This window comes from Lampris incognitus, chromosome 20 (genome assembly GCF_029633865.1).
Source record: "Lampris incognitus isolate fLamInc1 chromosome 20, fLamInc1.hap2, whole genome shotgun sequence".
NCBI classification, from domain to species: Eukaryota; Metazoa; Chordata; class Actinopteri; order Lampriformes; family Lampridae; genus Lampris; species Lampris incognitus.
Window position 1 is genome coordinate 7,785,109 of NC_079230.1, and position 6,862 is coordinate 7,791,970.

Here is a 6,862-nt window from a genome sequence, read left to right on the forward strand (position 1 = left end):
CAAACGTGCGCACGGGCTGCTCTCGGTCACGCGAGGTAGACGATGGAAAAGAGGAGGTCTGCCCGCGCGCGCGCGCAGGCATGACAGCGATGTACTGCGATCAAACAGGTAGCGCCGAGAAGGTCGAGGGATCCTAGTGGTCCTCTCCCGCCGGTCTCTGTCTCCTACTGGTCCTCTCCCGCCGGTCTGTCTCCTAGTGATCCTCTCCTGCCGGTCTCTGTCTCCTACTGGTCCTCTCTTGCCGGTCTCTGTCTCCTAGTGATCCTCTCCTGCCGGTCTCTGTCTCCTAGTGATCCTCTCCTGCCGGTCTCTGTCTCCTAATGATGGTCTCTGTCTCTTACTGGTCCTCTCCCGCCGGTCTCTGTCTCCTAGTGATGGTCTCTGTCTCCTACTGGTCCTCTCCCGCCGGTCTGTCTCCTAGTGATCCTCTCCCGCCGGTCTCTGTCTCCTAGTTATGGTCTCTGTCTCCTACTGGTCCTCTCCCGCCGGTCTGTCTCCTACTGATCCTCTCCCGCCGGTCTCTGTCTCCTAGTGATGGTCTCTGTCTCCTAGTGATCCTCTCCCGCCGGTCTGTCTCCTAGTGGTCCTCTCCCGCCGGTCTCTGTCTCCTAGTGATGGTCTCTGTCTCCTAGTGATGGTCTCTGTCTCCTAGTGATGGTCTCTGTCTCCTAGTGGTCCTCTCCCGCCGGTCTCCGTCTCCTAGTGATGGTCTCTGTCTCCTAGTGGTCCTCTCCCGCCGGTCTCCGTCTCCTAGTGATGGTCTCTGTCTCCTAGTGGTCCTCTCCTGCCGGTCTCTGTCTCCTAGTGGTCCTCTCCCGCCGGTCTCTGTCTCCTAGTGATGGTCTCCGTCTCCTAGTGATGGTCTCTGTCTCCTAGTGACCCTCTCCCGCCGGTCTCCGTCTCCTAGCAACTCTGTCTCAGCTGCGGTTATCATAAGCCAGCGGGCTACCTGGGCACCCCGCGGGACCCGAGGTAATGCACGCGCGATGCTGCCGCGCGCGCCTAATTGTGTTGCGATCCCGACTCGCACGGCGGAAACGCTTTCCGCGCGGGGAGCAAACGGTCACGGATCTCTCGGTGTCACGCGCGCCGTTCTGCGCGCGCGCACAAGAGTGGCAGCCGCGCATGGCAGCGGAGGGGCGGCCTTGGTGTGTGTGGTGTGTGATAGGAGACAGAAAGAAGAGATAGAAAGAGGAGGGAGGGGAAGAGGGAGGGAGGGAAAGAGGGAGGGAGGGAAAGGTATAAGGGCGCCCATCGCGTCGAGGGACGGGAGCGTTCGCCTCATTAACGGACGAGGCGTACGGACGCGGGTAGGAGCGCCGCTCGCATAGAGAACAGCGCCGGTCAATCACTGTCATGCACGTCACGTCCCCAGCTCCTCGCCAGAGCCCGTCTGAAGGAGGCGCTGTGACCCGCAAAGGTCATTTAGGCAGGTGGGCTCGCACCAATCAGCCCGTATCCACGGTGGACATGCACGCATGTATATACAGACACGCACACGCACGCACACACGCACACGCATCGTGGCGTGGTGATCCATTACTGCGGTGCATAATGACACACACGGGTACGCGGGCCCACGCACGCGCACACATACATCTAAGGTGATCCATTACTGCGGTCCGCGTGACAATCCTGTACAATACTCTCTCTCTCTCCCCCCCCCCTCTCTCTCTCCCCCCCCCTCTCTCTCCTCTCTCTCACACACACACACACACAAAGGCTTTAACGCGCTCGCACATATATATTCTCTCTCTCTCTCTCTCTCTCTGTCTCTCCGTCTCTCTCTCTCTCCCTCTCTCATACTTCTGGAGGAAGGTGGAGGCTGGCGCCCCCCCCCCCGGTTCGGAACCCGCCTGTGCTCCGTGTGGGGGAGCGGGGGAGACGTTGTGCAGCAGAAATATGTCCTCTTACCAGTTTGAAAAGTCAACGCCAAACTCAAGAGCAGCAGCCTCTGCATGGTTCAGCCGACCAGTAAGTCCGTTAGCTCGGCGCTCCGTGAGGACAGCATCAAACCCCGCAGCCTCGTCACAAACTACCGCGCAATGACACCGATAATCCTCCCGCGTCGTCCCTCGCGTCGTCCCTCGCTTCTCTCTCCCCCCCTCCTTTCCTTTCCTTTTTTTTTTTTTACACCATTTCGCCGCTTTTCTCTCGTCCCGCTGCTTCTTTGCCCGTCCGCTCTGGCGATGGATCGTACGAGCATTTGCAGCGCATTCCTCTCTCTCCCTCCCTCCCTCTCTCTCCCTCCCTCCCTCCCTCCCTCTCTCTCTCTCACGTCAGCACCACAGCACTGCCCCCTTTTCCCTCCTTCTGGATCTTGCATAGGACTGCACAGCGCACATGCATATCGCAGACTGTGCCCCCTCCCCTCCCCCCTCCCCTCCCCGCGCATTTAAAATGCCAACTAAACTGCCTGTTCGTGGTCAGTGCTTCGGGGGGTGTAGTCTATTATGGGGGGGGGGGGGCGATAAACCAACTCCCCCCTCTGCTGATTCCAACGCAATGCTATTCGTGGGTTCCTGGTGTCGGATAAAACAGATGTGTGCCCCCCCCGCCCGCCCCCCCCCTGCCCGCCCGCATGTGACCTGGAAGAAGGAACGCAAAAGGAGTTTTGTTCCGAGCCCCCCCCCTCCCTCCCCCCTCCCCAACTCGGGATAGCTGTCACCGTTCAGTCGACTTACGCCGCTCCTGTTTCAGCGCGCGGCAGGACGCGCAGACTCGAGGTCTGAGCGTCCTCTCGTGAGCCCCGCTCCGATACCGGGAGCGTCTGCACGCGGCTGCCCCGCGCCACCTCGCGTCGCCGCCGCCTCGAGCAGCGGCGGAAAAGCGAACAGTTCGGATCACTTCTGGTCGTCTTGGGGTCGACAAAAACTACTGGAAACAGCCCGCCTTCATTTCGCTGCGGAGCCGCCAGTGGGCACAGTCTGCATAACTTGCCAGCGCGCGCTGTGCACGCGAGCAGCAAAGAGTGCCCTCCGGTGTTGGGTGGCCACGGGCTACGCGTCGTCATCAGCACGTTAACTTGGCAGCTACTCGCCCTCCGGTGCGGCTCGTACGAAGTGTGCGCAGAAGTATAGTGAATTTCGCGGGAAGGCGTGCAAGTGTAAGGCTATGCCCCGCGCGACAAATAAACACCGACCGTTTCAATCCGGTCTTTGTTTTTTTTTTTCGTGCAATGGATACGTCAGCGTGCTTTAATGTCCAAGAAAAAGAAGAAATAAAAAAAAAATAACCCCTAGTGACGAGCTGTGACTCGAGATGCTTCTCGTCCGTGCTTGGGTGAGAGCGCTGCACGGAAAGGACTTCCACCACAACGGCTGCGACGACACCTGCTAAATGTGCCGCGGCAAAAATTACCCGTGAAGTAATTTACACAGACGCCAAAAAAGGTGACCGCAAGTCTGCCGCTATTGGCATTTCAGAGGTGACCCATCTCTGCCGGGACTCGAACCCGGAGCCTCTGGATTAGAAGTCCAGCGCGCTATTCCATTGCGCCACAGAGACTGCGCCGACCACCCCTCCTCTGGCACGGTTTAGATACTTGCATCCTCTCGTATCGCTGCTCTCTGTATCCCCCCCCCCCCCGCAGCATCAGGACCAGTCATCGTCGACACCGCGGCTTGCGGAGAGCGGCCGGCAGAGGGCGCTGCTGGCCGCTCTCTGCAATAGGCGGTGCATTTAGTGGGAACCAAAATGGTGACACAGCCGTTCCGGAGCGCAACCTTCAAATCTTTCAGGCTCTCGGTTGGATTAACGTATCGGCGAGGGTAGGACATGGGTATCAAAAAAGATGCCATGAAAGCAGCAGCAGCAGCACTACATCTAGTGGTCACTAGTGTCGTGAAAAAAATAACCACCGTTCTATGAATGAGTACGGAACTAAAATCCGCGACTGTGTTAATGACGTGGCTGGCCGGGTTCAGTGGCTGCTTAAAATGAAACCGCCTACATTTCAAGAAGGATGCTGCATACATGGCCCAATCTATGGCTTTGGTCACCCTCGTAGTGGTTACACCTGGATTGCATCAGTGTTTCCCGTGGTGGTGGGGGTGGTGGTGGTGGGGGGTGGAGCATTTCAGCACCTAATTTAAATTTCACCCGCATAGGTCATCTGAGATGTGATTCAGGCGGTCCTTGAGTATATAGGTGAAGATTGTTGCGTCGCAGCGTCGTTATTCCATGTTCAGTGCAGGAAACCGGAGCCGCATCCCATGTTTGTGCAAACCTACAGGGCCAATAAACGTGATTCTGACTCTCGCTCACACCACGTGCACAGTAACAGGCCGCCATTGGCTCAGTGCTTGCAGGGATACCATGAACTGCTAAAGTTGTTGTTATCATGGCATTAAAATGTGGGCTTTATCCCGAGACACGTAATTCACACGCTACCTGAAAGTAGGCTGGCTATCCTCTGTTGACCAGTAGATGGCGCTGTAGACCTATGGTATGCTGACTGCAGCCCCCACCGAACACACTAATGGGCCAACATAGAGCAACTGCTCAGCTCAAATGATCGTAAAGAGTATTCCATTCATCCATCCATCCATCCATCCATCCATCCACCTATCCATTATCCCAGCATGCATTAGGTGGAAGGCAGGGAGAGATCCTGGGCAGGTCGCCGGGGTGGCCCCAACACACAGACACACACACACACACACACACACACACACACACACACACACACACACACACACACCTATGCAGTGGTCCCCAAGCGATGTGCCGTGGGATTTTGGGACAACCGTACATCAATACTGCAATATACAATTATACAAAAAGTTATGATTTTTTTTAACTATATCAGTACTTTGTACACACTCATCATTTCCCAATACAGAGGCAAATTCTACATCTTAAAAAAGTTATTTCAAAAACATTCCGTCAAAGCGAGACCCTGTCTCGCGCAGTTTCCGGATAGTGGGGAATTATTAGACTGTGACACATCAAGGGCCCTGTTTGACGCCTTGCCCCCCCCACTCGCGTTCTGGGAACTCTGCCTCTGATTGGCTAGTACACGTTGCCTCCGTTGGTTAAGATTAGGGTTAGGGTGGGGTTAGGTTAAAATTTAGCCAATCAGAGGCCGAGTAGGGCCGGGCCTTCCCGGGGTGTCGGGAAGGGGGGGGGCACCTGATTGACAGCCAGTGTGGGGGAGGATAAAGGTAACAAAGAGGAATCCACCAGGAGGAAAAAACGGATCGCTTTCTCGTGCGGAAAAAATAATAATTTCAGATTTGTAACAATAGGAACTATTGTTAGGAACCATTGTTTAGTTCCTTGTTTACACAGGGGTCGTTTATGTTGTTGCACCTGGAATAACGGACCGAGCATGATGCATAACCTTACGTGCCGAAGTTATTGTTAAAGTTTATAACCCAGTGGGGTTGAAACGAGTTGTAACGTCTCATTAGTAGAAGGAAACAACACACTTTAACAAGATTAACTCCGGAATGATTCTGTTAACTAATATTTCATGAGTAATATAAAGGTCAATTTCTGCCCAGCCGTCAAGGGGAACCTCTGTACCATTCACCGCTGATACTTCCGGGGGGGGGGCATTTGGAGAGGAACGCCATTGGTCGAACAAGAGACCATACACCACGTTCCAATAAGTTGGGCTACACGTTTTCTTGAGTTTTGCTGACAGTGTATGTTTCGATTAGTTGTTTTGACCTTTACCGGGGGCTGAAGTAATAATTGGGGTAGTATTGGTCGAGGATCAATGACCACACCGGGTTATAGAGAACTCAGGTTTAATCGCGGCTCAGTAGGCAGACGTAATAACCATACATGGTAGTGGTGCAACCATAATAACAGTCCGGGTAGTACATAACACCTAGTGTAGTTCCGGTGGATATACATGGCGTTATATCACTACATCCCCCCCTGTGCCATGACGTCTCCTGTTGCTAGCTAGCTAGCTAGCTTTGCGGCTAGCTCAGCTCCGGCGCACTCTTGCTTGAATGATGACAGAAATTATCCACGGACAATTTTATCAGTCTATCTTCATTCTTCATAGAGAGTACTTTACCGCTGCCACCATGAAGTAATACTTGGGGTAGTATTGGTCGAGGATCAATGACCACACCGGGTTATAGAGAACTCAGGTTTAATCGCGGCTCAGTAGACAGACGTAATGACCATACATGGTAGTGGTGCAACCATAATAACAGTCCGGGTAGTACATAACACCTAGTGTAGTTCCGGTGGATATACATGGCGTTATATCACTACAGGGGCCTCTTGCCGCTGAAGATCGCTGGCTGCCCCTTTCCAACGACCCCCGCCCCCGCCCCCCGTTTCCCGACATTCTCTTCTGCAGACAGCCAATGGCCCTATGTCCTGTCTGGCCACAGTTAAAACAGTGGGGACAACTCACATTGCCATTTTGGACGCAGTCATTGCACCTACCCTTGGACTCAGTTACTGGTGACTGGGGACATTTCATAGTTAAGCCCGGGCCTCCGGAAGTAACGTTCTCAGCGGGTTTCGTCATCGGGGCCATGTGCTTGGTTAGAGTGGACGCTAGTGCTGCCAGCTCCTGAATAGCAGCACGGTTGGCCTGTAACTCGGAGTCGACTTCAGCCTGTTTAGTCTGTTCATTACTGTCATGCTGAGATGCACTAACAGTCACTGGTCTGGTTTTGGCTGTTGTACCCAGCAGGGGCGTAACCACGGGTGGGCCTGGCCTGTCACAGGACCACCCATTTCAAGCCCAGGCCCACCCAATCGCGCTGGCTTACAACCGCGTACGCCGGCCCCCTTTTACGTACGTAGAACTGCAAAATCTGAGCGCGCGCACCGTCACGCTCTGTATTTTCCACCGCTGCTAACTAGCCAATAGCCAACAGTTAGCCAT

General features: G+C 54.6%; 1 non-coding gene across 1 annotated transcript; it reads right to left on the bottom strand.

The window, feature by feature from the left end:
• Positions 1-3,433: 3,433 nt before the first annotated feature.
• trnar-ucu (transfer RNA arginine (anticodon UCU)) lies at positions 3,434-3,507 on the bottom strand. The gene has a single exon. It is a non-coding gene; the product is annotated as a tRNA-Arg (tRNA).
• Between the last annotated feature and the right edge of the window lie 3,355 nt (positions 3,508-6,862).